Source organism: Cryptomeria japonica, chromosome 1 (assembly GCF_030272615.1).
Source record: "Cryptomeria japonica chromosome 1, Sugi_1.0, whole genome shotgun sequence".
Taxonomy (NCBI): Eukaryota; Viridiplantae; Streptophyta; class Pinopsida; order Cupressales; family Cupressaceae; genus Cryptomeria; species Cryptomeria japonica.
Genome location: NC_081405.1, coordinates 474,736,576 through 474,753,653, shown reverse-complemented (window position 1 = coordinate 474,753,653; position 17,078 = coordinate 474,736,576).

The following is a 17,078-nucleotide window of genomic DNA, read 5'->3' as shown; positions in this document are numbered from 1 at the left end:
TACTCCCTTACAGAGATAAACATAAAAGTATCCATTACATGCATCAAAATTTTAATACAAAATACTACTCCCCCTTTGCCAATAATGACAATATACAGCTGAATAACCCCTATTTTCATTATCGTTAAAATAATAAGTGTTTATGACAATAAAGAGTGAAACTTGTCAAAAACTGATTTAAAGTCCTGCATAAATGTCTTCATGGATAAAGACCATGAATCAAGCAATGAGGTAGCAACCTCACTTTTTGTTTGCATCTGGAAAACCTATTCCTCCATGGCATCCAAGGTACTCATCTCTTGAGTGACTGTTAAGGTATCCAGATTGAGATAGCATTTCTAAAGTATTTGCAGTCTTGGTGATAACTCAATGATGAACAAATAGTACCAAACCGGTACTAAGAGGGGGGGGGTGAATCAGTATAGACAAAATACAGACCTAAACTAGTTCAGCAACAATTACTCTAAATGACTGGCAAACAGTGACACCAGTTAGAAATAGAGTGCAACTGGTAAAACTCAGAACAACTAAAACAATCATAAACTGGTTACTCACTAAGTTTTCCACTCAACTCAAAACTACACTACCATTTCACCCTTATGCATGAATAGGTAATCTGTCATCATATCTTCACAATATCTAGTTCAACATGTTTTATTGACAAGCATAAAACATAGAACCATCATATGCTTAACAAGCAATAACAAAGCATCACAAGATAAAAGCATCACATATGACACACATATTTTTCACGTGGAAACCCAACTAGGAAAAAACCACGGTGGGGATGAATACCCACAAGCTTGTTGTTGAACTCTTTGGAAGTCCACTCTATTAGAAGCCTTGTCCAATTAAAGACATTACAAAAGGTTTTGCTAGGAACCGATCCTATTAGAGATCACCCGGTTAAGGGATGGCTACAATACCTGGTTAAGGGTTAAACCCTGTTAAGGGTACCTTGTTATAGGATTTCAAGAACTCAATAGCTAAAGGATTTCCAGAGCTCTCTAGCTTTCCAGATCTCAATAACTTTGAGTCACCATGTTAAGGGATTTACAACAAGTCGATTAAGGCTACCCTGTTAGGGGATTTTCCAACTATTGAGGTGGTTAGAGATCAATAAGTATTACAATGATCTGGTAACAACACTCAATGCCCATGCAAATCCGCTTAAGCTCCTCTTCACCTTCTGCACTTACCCTCTGCAGGTATCACTTCTCTCCTCTGGTCTGGCAAGGATCTCGTATCCCTTCTCTTGGATACTCACACATAACTTTTGCCAACAACCTCTGAAAGAATCACAACATCGACCTTATAGGACAATAGGCAGGTCGGTAGCATAAACCCTAGATCATACTGTTAGGTTAAGGAATTCAAATAGTTCAATCCTGACCATTGATCATACTGTATTAAATGCAACAAATCTTGAATAAATCTCAAGACATTCTCCATTGTTCATTATCCACCGATTTCATGGCGATTGATAATCCATCACGCGTTTTCACTATTTACAAACTTCGCACATTCCCAAGGTAGATAGGGATAGTCTTCTTCATGCAAGATCCTTCACGCGCACAAGGCTGATGTGGCAACATGATCTGTTCTTTGTTATATAGCTTACTTATTACACAAAGATCACCAGTTGAGCCATACAGACTTGAAGCACTTCAACCGGAAACCCTAAAGTTAAGACTACCAACTGGTAGTCATACAACTCTTCCATGTGCTGGTTCCCATAACCATATGTTGTTTCACCTTGAACAAGCACACCGCTTCACTTTGGCACAAATGTCAGTTCACAGAGTTATAACATTCTCACATATGCTGGTTCATACCTCTTCAACATATTGACATCAATGACAACATACAATGTCATTATATCCACATAATGCCAACAATCTCCCCATTTGGCATTGATGGCAATATACAAAGATATCTCTCTACTTCACATCTTCTCAATTTCTACAGATATCTTCTCCGCTTTGCATCTTCACTTTACATCTTCTCCCCCTTTGACAACAATGTCAAAGTGGAGGCACAAGCTTCTTGATTCCATTATGTTGCTCCCTCTGAGGAGTAGCATCCTTCAACACATCAATCCTGAAGAAAGATTTAACTATGCAATACATGACTGATGTGGAGAATATACCTTTAGTTCACCTCTTGAAGGGGCAGTACCCCTAATTCACCTCTTAAGTGTGTAAATGTAGTCTTTGGAAGAGGCTTCATGAATATGTCTGCTAACTGCTCCTTACTGGACACATGCTCCAGTGCAATCTCTTTATTTTGAACCTTTTCCCTTAAGAAATGATACTTAAGCTCAGAGTGCTTGGTTCTAGAATGTAAAACTGGATTCTTTGAAATATTGATAGCACTTGTGTTATCACAGAATATACTTACCGGTTCAGGTACAAGGATTTTGAAGCCTTTCAGTACATGCTTCATCCAAATTGTCTGAGTGCAGTTCATGAAGGCTGCAACATACTCTGCTTTCGCTGTAGACTGAGAGATACAACTCTGCTTTTTACTCATCCATGAGACCAGTCTACCACCAAGGAAGAATGCACCACCGGTTGTGCTCTTCCGGTCATCTACATTACCAGCCCAATCAGCATCTGTGAACACTTTCAAGTTGAAGTCCTTGCTATATGGATACCACAACCCATAGTCAGCAGTCCCCTTCAGATACCTAAGAATCCGCTTGACTGCAACTAAGTGGGATTCTCTTGGACTTTTCTGGAACCTTGCAGTAATGCCAACTGCATGTGTAATATCTAGTCTACTATGCACTACGTAATGCAACTTACCAATCATTGATCGGTATTCCTTCTCATCAACCAATGCAGAGTCATCCTCTTTGGATAGTTTACAACTGGTCACCATCAGTGTACCAACCGGTTTGCTATCTTCCATGTCAAAGGTCTTCAACACCTCTTTGACATATTTGGACTGAGTGATAAAGATTCCATCCTTCATCTGTTGAATCTGTAGTCCAATGAAGAACTTAATCTCTCCTATGAGTGACATCTCAAACTCTTCATTCATCTCATCGACAAACTTATGACACATCTTGTCATCACCACCAAAGATAATGTCATCAACAAATACCTCATAGATCAGGATTTGATCTCCTTCGGACTTCAAGTAGAGATTGCTATCTTCACTTGTTCTCTCAAATCCAATCTTCACAAGATGGGAATGTAGGCACTCATACCATGCCCTAGGTGCTTGCTTTAGACCATATAAGGCTTTATGTAGCCTACATACCATGTCACTATCTTCAGATAGGGAAAACCCATATGGTTGCTCAATATACACCTCCTCTTCAAGTACACCATTTAGGAATGCAGATTTTACATCCATTTGATATACTTTGAAGCCTTTAAAAGCTACATATGAAAGAAGCATATGAACTCCTTCCAATCTGGCTACAAGAGCAAAGGTTTCTCCATAGTCTTCTCCTTCTTCTTGAGCATATCCTTTGCACACCAATCTGGCTTTGTTCCTAATCACTGTGCCATCCTCATTTAGCTTGTTTCTAAACACCCATTTGGTGTCAATGACATTTTTATGCCTGGTCTGGGTACCAAGGACCATGTACCATTTTTCTCTATCTAGTCAAGTTCCTCTTCCATTGCCTTGATCCAGTCTTCATCTTTATGAGCCTCTTTGAATGATTTAGGCTCAAATTCAGAGATCATACATGAGTTTTCTCTGATCTTTCTTCTTGTAAGGATTCCTGCATCCTTATCTCCTATTATCTTCTTAGGATCATGATTCAGCTTGACATACTAAGGAATGGTCTTGACTAGTTCTTCTTGCTTTTCCTCTTCATCCTCATCTTCATCAGTATCAGCATTCACCAATTTAGGAACATTGTTATTGGTACTTGGTTGACTGACAATCGGTTCCCAGAAGGTTGCAACTGGTTCATTTACAACTTGCTCACTACCGGTTTCCTCAGTTTTCTTAGAGGATTCATCAACTCTTACATTGATACTTTCCATAATTCTCTGAGTCCTATTGTTGTAACACTTGAGAGCTTTACTCTTGGTGGAATATCCTAGGAATATTCTCTCATCGCATTTAGCTTCAAATTTACCCTGATGTTCACTCCTCTTGATGTAACATTTGCTACCAAATACCCTAAAGTAGCTAACCACAGGTGTCTTACTGGTCCAATACTCATAAGGAGTTTTGTCCTTACCTTTCTTGATGAGTACCCGGTTCATTGTGTAGACTGCAGTGCTCACTGCTTCTCTCCAAAAGGTGTGAGCTACCTTTCCTTGAATCAACATGGTTCTAGTTGCTTCAACCACAGTCTGGTTATTCCTTTCTGCTAGGCCATTCTACTATGGAGTTTGGGGGGCAGACAGTTGTCTCTTGATGCCAAATTCTTCACAATACTTGTTGAATTCACCAGAAGTGAATTCCCCTCCTTGATTAGTTCTCAGACACTTGATCCTTTTACCACTTTCTTTCTCCACTAATGCTCTGAAAGATTTAAACTTTACAAAGGCTTCAGACTTGTCTTTCAAGAATGTGACCCACATCATTCTTGAGCAATCATCAGTGAGAATCATAAAGTACCTATCACCCTGCACACTCCTAGTTTTCATAGGACCACACAAATCAGTATGTACAAGATCAAGCAAGTTGTCAGCAGTGAAAGATTTAACTTTAAAGGTTGAGGAAGACATTTTCCCCAATTGACATTCTCTACACAAGGTATTATCCGGTTTGCTTAGTACCAACAATCCTCTAACTGCCTTGATCTTACTGGCCTTTACAATGTATCAAAGCTTACATGGCAGAGTCTCCTATGCCATATCTAGCTATCATCAAATTTGGCCATAAGACATGTGCTTATATTTGCATTCAACTGAAATAGATTACCTTTGGCCTGCATGTCAATGGCCACCAATTCACCATCTTTTCCCTTGATTCTGCAAACTCCATTCTTGAATTCCAGAGTGAGGCCACTATCATTCAGCTAGGCAACACTCAGAAGGTTGTGTCTGAGACCATCAACTCAGTACACATTGTCAGCACTACTCTTTCCATTCAGAGAGATGGACCCTCTACTTTTGACCATACATGGTGCATCATTGTCAAAGTGAACTACACCACCATCATACTCCTCCAAGGATAGAAACTTGCTCTGGTCACCAGTCATATGGTGAGAACAGCCACTGTCAATGATCCACTCATTGGAATTATCAAACCAGGAGACAAGAGCCTTCTTGTCTGACACATCTTCTTTGACAGCAACAAACACAATATCTTCATTTTCTTCATCCTCTGATTCTTCATCTGTGACACCTTCATCAACTGCCACAAAACAGTTTCTCCGGTTTCCTCCTTTGAATTTCCTGAACCTTTCCAGTTTGTCCTTGATATCGCGATTAGGACAATTTATAGCAATATGTCCTATCTGATTACAAGAAAAGCATTTCAAAGGTAGCTTACCTTTGTATTTACCGGTTCCGTTAGGAAGCTTCCTGGCAAGTAGAGCTTCAAATTCCATCAGAAACTCCTCATCATCCATTACTCTGCTCTATCTTGGTTCACCACTAGTGCTTGCTTCTTTTCCTTTCCTGGATGGTACAACAGAAGCTCTGAAAGCTGATTCAGTCTTTTGAACACTGCCATCAAAACTATTTAGCTCATAGGCTATCAACTTTGCTATGATGGATTCCAAGGATACCTTAGTCTTGTCTATTGATCTCAACTCCTAAATAGTAGCAACCCGTATTGCATAGACCGGCAATAGGGATCTCAGGACTTTTCTTACCACAGTGGAGTCTTCTATTTTACCAACTGCACTCTTAATGTCTCCAACAACTATTTTGATTCTTATTCCATATTGCTGAATGGTCCCACCTTCAACCATCCATATATCTTCAAACTTCCCTCTCAGGCTTTCTTCCTTAGCCTATTTTACATGTTCATCACCACCATAGATATTTTCAAGAGCATCCCATACCTCTTTGGGATTTAGCTTGTCCTGAACATCAATAAACTCAATGTCAGATAGACTACTAATGAGAGCTTCCATGGCTTGCCCATTTTCTTGTATCTCGCTCTTTTGGTCATTGGTGAGAGTACCAATAGGGACAACATAGATGTTCTCAACATAACTCCAATGTTGAGCACCCATGCTTCTGATGAATATCTTCATCCTATCTTTCCATATACCAAAATTTTCCCTATTAAACTTTGGACCTTCCCTCTTAATCATTTGTCTGGGATCTTTACCTCAAGTGGTTAAGCTTATAACATAGAGGACTTGGAGGAAGCTCTGATACCAATTGATAACTCAATGATGAATGAATAGTACCAAACTAGTACTAAGAGGGGGGGGTGAATCAATACAGACAAAATATAGACCTAAACCACTTCAATAGCAATTACTCTAAATGACTGGCAAACAGTGACACTGATTTGAAACAGAGTGCAACTGGTAAAACTCAAAACAACTAAAACAATCATAAACCGGTTACTCACTAAGTTTTCCACTCAACTCAAAACTACACTACCATTTCACCCTTATGCATGAACAGGTAATCTATCATCATATCTTCACAATAGCTAGTTCAACATGTTTTATTGACAAGCATAAAACACATAACCATCATATGCTTAATAGGGAATAACAAAGCATCACAAGATAAAAGCATCACATATGACACACATATTTTTCACGTGGAAACCCAACTGGGAAAAAACCACAGTGGGGATGAATACCCACAAGCTTGTTGTTGAACTCTTTGGAAGTCCGCTCTGTTAGAAGCCTTGTCCAGTTAAAGACATTACAAAAGGTTCTGCTAGGAACCGATCCTATTAGAGATCACCCAGTTAAGGGATGACTACAATACCCGGTTAAGGGTACCTTGTTAGAGGATTTCACGAACTTAATAGCTAAAGGATTTTCAGAGCTCTCTAGCTTTCCAGATCTCAATAACTTTGAGTTACCCTATTAAGGGATTTATAGAAAGTCGATTAAGGCTACCCTGTTAGGGGATTTTCCAACTATTGAGGTGGTTAGAGATCAACAGGTATTATAATGATCTGGTAACAACACTCAATGCCAATATAGATCCGCTTAAGCTCCTCTTCACCTTCTGCACTTACACTCTGCAAGTATCACTTCTCTCCTCTGGTCTGGCAAGGATCTCGTATCCCTTCTCTTGGATACTCACACACAGCTTTTGCCAACAACCTTTGAAAGAATCACAACATTGACCTTATAGGACAACAGACAGGTCGGTAGCATAAACCCTAAACCCTAGACCTGTTAGGTTAAGGAATTCAAATAGTTCAATCCTGACCGTTGATGATATTGTAATAAATGCAGCAGATCTTGAATAAATCTCAAGACATTCTCCATCATTCATTATCCACTGATTTCATGGCAGCTGATAATCCATCATGCGTTTTCACCATTTACAAACTTCGCACATTCCCAAGGTAAATAGGGATAGTCTTCTTCATGCAAGATCCTTCACGCACACAAGGCTGACGTGGCAACATGATCTGTTCTTTGTTATATTGCTTACTTATTACAGAAAGATCACCAGTTGAGCCATACAGACTTGAAGCACTTCAACCAGAAACCTTGAAGTTGAGACTACCAACAGGTAGTCATACAATGCTTCCATGTCTCGGTTCCCATAACCATATGCCGGTTCACCTTGAACAAGCACACTGCTTCACTTTGGCACAAATACCAGTTCACAGAGTTATATTGGTTCTCACATATGCCAATTCATACCTCTTCAACATATTGACTTCATCTCTGCCAGATCAGAATCATATTGTCATATGAGTTGCCTTTCTGGCTCATACGTACTTCCTTTTAGTCTTGGAGGACACCTCATCCTGACTCGTACGAGGTATAATCCTGACTCGTACGAGGTTTTAGACTGCAAATTCTTTACTCATACTAGGTTGATCCTGTGTCGTACGAGTTGATTTTCACACTCATACTAAAGCTAATTCTATGTCATACGAATTTCAGGCTATTAAATCTTATGTCATATGAGTTAATTTTGGTCCCTGTGCAAAATTTAATCATTTGTCATTCTGTCTGATAAATCATGTCATACGAGTTTCTGCATCTGTGATTTTTTTGAAAAAACTGCGAATTGGAATTTTCAAATTTGTCTATACGTTGGTAATTTGCATTTTTGAAGGCTTTTTGGTCATCTAGAACTCTTGGAGACCTTTCCAATGAGGTAAACGACTTGTAATTTTGAGTCCCGAGCCGAAAGTTATGGCTATTTGAAGTTAGGATAAAATTTCATAGTTTGGATCCCTAATGCTAATCCTGTTATGTCATGAGATATTTGCAACCTAACTCTTTCTTACAGATACGCTTGTCAAAGACAAAATTCAAAACAATGACTACTAATGAGTTTTTGTAGGTTGCCTAAGGATTCAGCTAAAAAACTTTGTGTATTCTTTAAATATTTTTAGGCACACTTCAATGAACTGTCATGTCTTATGTGCTTGTGATGATAGGAGAGTATGCTCTCACCTTTCTTAGGTGATCAGAAAGCTAGACTCATCTTTTTGCTTTCATTAGTGCATCTCTTTAGCAGGCCTGCCCTCCCGAGGAGTTATTAACTCTTAGCCATTAAGGCCGGTGAGAGGGGAACGACCTAAGTGGGAACAGCTAACGCCAAGTAATCCAACCCACTATAAAATAAATGTGTTTTTGATGAAAATCAAAGCAACGACAGTGCTCGGGAATAGCTCTCCTCTGTACCTTCGGGTATATCAAACCTTGGTTTTCAAGGCTGGGAGACCTCTTAATTGAGTTTATAGCCCAACGCGCCGAATGGATCTCTTACTAGTGCCGGTTAAAATAGAAGCTACCCAATTCACCTCCAAAAGGGTGATAATCTTTATACAAGAGAGATAGTAACTCTCCCAAGACACTTTCCATATCGTGCCCCCATTAGTGTTTGGAGTCGGATAATACGGCGTTGAGAATCCATTGCGTGAGACTTAGCGGTCGTATTCTGATTAGCTATTGGGTGTGTACCTAAGTCAGCAAGAAAAGGTTTTCATTCTCAGCCAACTTCCTTAAGGTTTAGCTTGATTGAGAGTCATGTATCACATCATGCATTTGCTATGTATTCATCCCTAAATTGAAAAATCAGACACTTAAAGCTGGAAAACTAAAGTAAAACATCAAAATTCAGTGATCAGAACTCAAACAAATGAACACTTTTTATCACTGTTCAAATACCTATCGTACGAGTCAGAAGTCTCTATCATATTTCTTGATCCTTTGTCGTATGAGTCTAGATATTATGTTGTACTACTTGATCTTTTGTCGTACGAGTCAAGGTTTTATGTCGTACGAAAAACTGTTGTTCACATGAAGTCACTAGTCTATCATTTTGTCTTGTATCTCTTGTCATCCTATGCTACATAATCTATCGTATGAAACTCTACATTTGTTACTCCAGAACTATGTCTTACATGCCTATTTTAGACTTATCATTTCTACCTGATCAATTTACAGTAAGCATAAACACCTGTTATCTGTCAATTTGTGCTTAAATGGTCTGCTTGGCTTGCTTGGTCAAGTTATCACTCATCAAAATTAGACTTTAGAAAATATACACCTCAAGATTTTCAAGTGCTCACCCCCAACAAGTTCAAAATCTAAACATCTCAAAGTGAATTATCACCCTCTTTGGTAAACTGATCACTCAAACATATTTTCTCATCAGGATCAATCATCCTTTATCATGAAACTGAAATGTTTGGTCAAGATAACTTTGTCCCACATCGTAGGATATATCATTCTTGCTAGACCTGGTTGATATCAATCATCATCATTGCACTCCTAAACTGAAGATCAAAAAACTTGCAAACTTTTAAACACTTGAATCCTCTTTTAGTGTCATATCACTCTAGCATATCTACCTTGATAGGTGATCACTTATCAAAACAACTTTTAGACAATCGAACCCCTAAAATGGAAATAGGAACATTTGAAATAGTTGAAGATCATATCGACATGACATACCAAAGCAAAACACAAGAAGAAAACATAACAAACCAACATATCAGAGAAATCAAACAAGTTCAAAATCAAAATCCAACTATGTTAAAACCTCACAAGGATTTAAACACATCTCAAAAGAAAGGTGGCTCCTTTATGCACCTCTTAAAGAGATCCCTAAAGGATTTGGCTAAAGAAGATCAAAATCATGCACCTATGTCTAACAATGATCCATCCATCCATAAGCAAATTGATGCTCCAAAGGCATCTATTCCTACACCTCTTGAAAGCTTGCAAGAATCTTCCATTGCATCATCACCAAAGAATATATCCAAAGATGAAGTTCCCCAAGCGATATCCCTAATGGCCATCAAGCCTATTTCAGAGGATCCTATTCAAAGCTCATCTCCTTCATATCCAAGCATTGATTCATTGCAAAATCCCCATAACGCTTCCTTGCAAATTGAAGTCCTCATTCATAAAATGCTTGTTAAACATGTCCTAATAGATGGGGGAGCTAGCTTGAACATTTGCTCTAGGAATATTGTCTGTGCTCTAGGATATTCAGAAGATGCAATTGATCCCCAGAAAAGGATTAAAATCAAAGCACATAATGAAGAACAACATTCATCTAAAGGAATGGTGACATTACCCATCACAGTGGGACCTTTGTAGAAAGACGTAGCATGCCAAGTTCTAGATGTGGACCTACCATACAATATACTCTTGGGAGGACCATGGATTCAGGACATACAAGCTACTACATCAACATATCATCAATGTGTAAAATTTCCCTATGAAGGACAGGAAATCACTATCTCCGCTGTATCAAATTCATTGCAATGTTGTAATAATCTGAAATCAGCTCAAGAGATCATAATTTCACATAACAAAGAGGTAGCATCTTCAAGCAAGGAACAATCATTTGAATCAATTTTGTCAAACATGGAAGAACAAATGCAGCTAAAAGATCAAGGAAACAAAGAATATTTTCTATAATGGACAAACAAGCAAGAGCAACTTCAAATTGAAAGGGATGAAGAAGCAGATATAGTAGTCGATGTAGTTCACATGTATACAGAACACATGTTAGGAACTAGCCTACTTGAATTAGAATCACATTTGACTGACATGGACTTAACTGAGGACGATCAGGATTTTCTTATACGAGGTCATTCTGACAAGAGTACCATTCTAGAAATTGAAATACCTATTGAAAATTCTGACATCTCTATCATGACCCCTAATATCTTTGAAACATCTCAACCTGAAGATCCTTTACCGTTAAGCTATCCTGAACCTATGGATTGGGAAAATGAAGAACATACTGACATTGATACCTTACCTAATGACCATGCCATATCCTTATATCTTGATGAAATCAAACCTGCAACAACGTTCACCAGGGATTTCGCTAACGTATCTTCAAGTCAAATGGGTGTCAAATCTCCTAGTCTCAAAATTGAAAATCAAGAAAACAACATCAGGTCTAATGGTGAAAACCATTCATTGGCAACATTAGACCGAGAAAAATTAAAAATAAAGGATGCATCTAACGGTGAAAACCTCCTCGAGGCACCGGAAGATGGGAGATTTGACACCTTACCAGAATGTTATCAAGAGAAGTTATCTATCATAATAGCACCAGCAGAGGCAACTATCATTGGCACGACTGATCTACATCCAACAATAATCTCTTTATCAGAACCAGCAAGACAAAAATACTTGAAACCATTCAAAAGATGGCAAGTCAATTTTACCTACTCATATACAGATGTTCCAGGGTTCGATCCATATCTTACAATACATGACCCTAACATTAGTCCAGGAGAAGACATCAATAATGGAACACAACATGGATCAAGAGCAAGCATCAATAATGGAACACATCAATGATCAAGAGCAAGCATCAATAAAGGAACACAACATAAATCAGAAGCAGGAATTCTATTTATCAAAATGGATGTAGAATGGAACATAAAACAACTTCAAGTCTTTTGAGACTCTCAGCTTGTCATTAATCAAATCAATGATGACTATCAAACAAAAGATGACAAACTCATGCCTTACAAAAAGATGGTGGATGATTTCAAGAAGTACTTTGTAGAAATAACTTTTGAACAGATTCCAAGAAATGACAACAAAGTAGCAGATGCCATGGCTACACTTGCTTCTCTATTGCAGACACAGGAAAATCAAGAGCATTATGAATTCCTGGTTGAAGAGTTGTTTCATCCCACCTATAATTGTCTGGATTCCCAAACCATCTGTCAACTTATTGGACATGATTCCTCCCGCTATGGCCAAACTTACACATACTTGAAAGACAACACCCTACCTCTTGACTTATCAAAAAATCAAAAGAGAAATTTTATTCACCAATCCTCACATTTTACTCTTGTCGTGGATACCCTGTATAAACGAGGTCTAGAAGGTACTCTCTTAAGATGTCTTGAACAAGAAGAATCTGAGAAGGCTTTACATGAAGTCCATAATGGCATTTGTGGCACTCATTCAAGTGGTCTTACCCTTTTGAAGAAACTCATACGCTTGGGCTATTATTGGCCAACTATGGAACGAGATTCTTGTAAGATAGCAAGAACATGCAAACAATCTCAAATCCATGGGAATTTGATCCATGCACCAGCACAAGAACTACATGCTTCGGCAACATCTTGGCCTTTTTGTCAATGGGGACTTGATCTAGTAGGAAAGATAAATCCTTCCTCATCTAATGGACACAAATTCATCCTGGTAGCTATCGAATATTTCACAAAATGGATTGAAGTGGTACCTCTCATCAATATCACAGGAAAACAAATTGCTGCATTTATCTTGAATTATATCATCTGTCGCTATGGAATACCAATGACCATTATCACTGATAATGGGCGACCATTCAAGAATCAAGATGTACAAGAACTATGTGAAAAATTCAAAATCCAGCACAGATTCTCCACACCATATTATCCATAGGGAAATGGGTCGGCTGAAGCATCTAATAAAACCATTCTGAAAATCCTCAAAAAGACAGTGAATGATGCTGGGAAAGATTGGCATATCCAACTAAACCCTGTTCTATGGGCTTACCGCACCAGTATCCGCACACCGACAGGTGCCACACCTTTTTCTCTTGTATATGGATCAAAAGCCATATTGCCAATCGAAGTAGAGATACGCTCTCTATGTGTATCACTAAAAGGACTCATCCTAGATGAAGAACAAAGAGTATCTAGACTACAAGAGTTAGAACTAATCCATGAATGTAGACATAATGCCTTTGATCATCTAAAGGTATATCAGCAAAGAATGTGTCGAAGCTATAATCATAAGGTTAAACCAAGAATCTTTCAAGTGGGAAAACTAGTGCTAAAAGAAAATCCATGCAACCAGGCAGATCGAGAAAAGAAAGGCAAATTTGAACCAAACTGGTTAGGTCCGTTTGTGGTCACAATAGTATTTGGGTCAGGAGCATATTAGTTATCAACACAAGACGGAGATCAGCTTGAGGAACCTATCAATAGCATGCACCTGAAGAAGTTCTATGTCTGAAAAATCAGAAAAATCAAAAACAGTGAAAAATCAAAAAAATCAAATATAGGGAAAAATCAGAAAAATCCTAAAAGGTGAAAAAGTAGAAAAAAATAAATTTTTAAATCAAATATCAGAAAAAGTGCAATAAAAACAGATGGTGAAAACATGGCAAACAAGTGCTATCTGTCCGCTAGCTCTTCCATCTATTAGTTCATGCATTCATTTTTCCATTAGCGCTAATCATCATAAAGCCTTTATACATACGCAGACATCCCAAGTGGCTTCTTACCATGATTTGGATCACTAGATATATCATAACGACTTTGTTTCTAGGCTTGGGGCAAAAATTCTACACCTAGCTGGGGGCAAAACTTTTGATCAATTTTGAGCTTAATCAAACAAGTAGAACAAACAGTTAGACAGCTCTTATCAAGCAAAAACTAAGACAAATCCAACATTGAACACAAGATCAAACTATCAACTATTAAGATATCACAAAATCAATCTAAGCATATCACACACTTTTCAGTGGATAATATCTTTTTGAATGAATGATTGTAACATGATTGTTCAACTTTTCTATATTGCTTTTCGCTATCATGATTTCTGAGTGACTCCAGGATGTCATTGACTAGAGGAACAAGGAAGAAACATGATATTTTTCTTGTCTATTGTCTGAAAATTAATCACGAATATGTGCAAATTTGTCTCGGGACATGATCATTAGAATATCATTGAAGACATTTCCAATTTGCGTATTGAAATGATTAATACTACCTGTTTTACGCAAACAACACTCAGGTCATCTCGATTCAATTATACCTTGATGCTTGTGTTAACTTGCTATATCAAAATCTAGGAAAATAGTGCTCAGATCATCATGGTTTAATTATACCATCTATGTTTGCACTCACTTCCCACATTTCAAAATCTCAATGATGACAAAAAAAATGCAAAATAATCCAGTGACTGGTCCGGTCATAGCTTTACATTCCATTGCATTTCATTTGCATTTTAGCTTGCATTTCATTCTTGCATGGATCCCAAAAGCTCCTTTTATCCAAGGTTAAATCTATCACAGGAATCATCAAAGTATCATCAAAAGTGTATACATAATCAGAAGAATAACTCATCTCTTTCATGATATTGTCAGCTCAGCAAAAATCTTATGCTATCTCCCTCAAATGCATCAACATCAACATATCCAAAAATTTCTGCAACTGATATCAACAAATTGTCAGTTCTTTATCTAATCAATCTTATCAAATGAAATCAATCAATCAAACCTAATCAACTCATGTCTTATACAGGATGTATCCTTCCTAAAACCAGACGTGATCATCAATGTCTTATATAGGATGAATCCTTCCTGAAACCAGACGTTATGATCATCCATTTCTTATACAGGATGAATCCTTCCTAACACCAGACAAATTGACTCTGACTCATGTCTTATACAAGATGTATCCTTCTTGAAACCAGACGTGATCATCAATGTCTTATATAGGATGAATCCTTCCTGAAACTAGACGTTATGATCATCCATGTCTTATATAGGATGAATCCTTCCTGAAACCAGACTGAATCAAATCAATCAAGATTTTTAAATCTTACCGATCTAGGCAATCAAGCTAATCAAAGAACTCACACTTTCATCAAACAACAGTTGCAGAAATCAAATCAAATCTATCAAGATATCAATCTCACAAAAACTCCAAAGATCAATCATCTCAATTGATCTCTCGAGGGGGCATCATTATACAGGAATTTAGCAATCAAGAGTTGGGGAATCCTATCAAATCAATATCAACATCAAAATGAGATTATTCTTTGAATCAACGCATCATCACACCTCGCTTCAAAGAGGGGCAAAATGTATACACCTAAAAATGGCCTGAAGATAATTAATTAAATAAGCAATTATTTAATTAATCTCTCCTTCCCAATTTAATTGAATTCACTAAGCAATTTGATTAAATTTCCCTTTTCATCTACTTATTAATAAATCTAAGGATTTATTTAATAGGTTCATTTTATTTCACCCCTTTAATTAATTAATTCCCTCCACCAAAATCATTTCTTCTAAATCTCCTAATTAATTAAAACAAATCAAATCATGAGTTGTTGAAATTAATTAGCCATTTTCCTAATATTTGAATTTCTAAATTCAAATTCTCCTAACTTCTACCACTCCTAAACCTAACCCATTCTATCTACCACCTTGTCCCCTTTCATCCAACATCTTCTAGAACCTTGTGACACTTGTCACTAAGTGTTCCCTTTCATCCAACATCTTCTAGAACCTTTGTGACACTTGTCACTAAGTGTTCCCTTTAATCCAACTCCCTTTGCCAACCTCCTCCAATTTAACCATTGATATCTTCAGATCAATCTCAACCGTTGATTCATGCCAACTCACCCCTAGCCTTGGAAAATCCTATAAATAGACCCTCTTTTGGAGAATAAATGGCCAATTCATGAATTCATCCACTTCACTAATTCATGCTCAATTTTAGCTCATTTGCATTGTTACTATAGGCATCTAGCTTCTAGTTTATTATTTCTTAGCAATGTTATCATGCTCATTTTAGTTTAATTGCATCTTCATTCTAGTTCATTTTCTAGATCAAACATGAATTCATATAGCTTAATCATGCTATTCTTGCTAGATCATGCATTTTCAGCATTCAAATCCTCCATCTAAGTGTAGTCAAGTCACTGGAATTTGCATACTAAGATCTGAGAGCAAAATTCATACTCACATTTACTAAGAGGCAATAAGTCGATTAGCTATGGTTTTGTCTTTCATTGTTTCAATTTACTAACCATTGCTTATAATGATTTATTGAGTGCATTGTGTTTGCAGGTATAGGTACACTTCATAGAGCACAACAACATCATTGACAACATACAATGTCATTATGTCCACATACCAGTTCACATAATGCCAACACTTGGTAGTAGAACCAGTTGAAGTTCCTACAAATCTTGTGTCCGGTTGCTGATCTCTAACTCTATTCTTGTAGTCTAGAGTTGAAATCGATGAGCGGTTTTCCCATATGTGGTGAAGGAATCATAGGGTGTCTTGAAGGTGCTTATGTATGCTTGCAGGTCAGATTGTAGCTTCTCCTTCTGTGCAAGCACATCATCACAAAATAGATGGGGTTGGCATATCTTACTGAGCAGTAGATTCCCCTCATCCATCGCATCTCTTATATCCTTCTGTGCCTTCTGAAGTTCAGACCGAAGCTCATTTAACTTTTTCACTAAGGCGATGTTCAGTGCCTTTTGATGCTTCTTTTGAGCATTGGCTTCAGTGACATCTTCTAGGCATTGCACCTAGTCCTCTACAACTATGCATAAGAGTTTCAGTTGGGCCAGAGAGGAATCGGTACTTGGGAGATTGGTACTAGGAATCAAACTCATAAGAGTTTCCACTGCAGCTTGAATAACACATTCCTCCTTTTTCCTCCTTAGCACTTCTAGTCGCTCTTCGACAAGCTTAATGCTTTGCAGCAGCTCC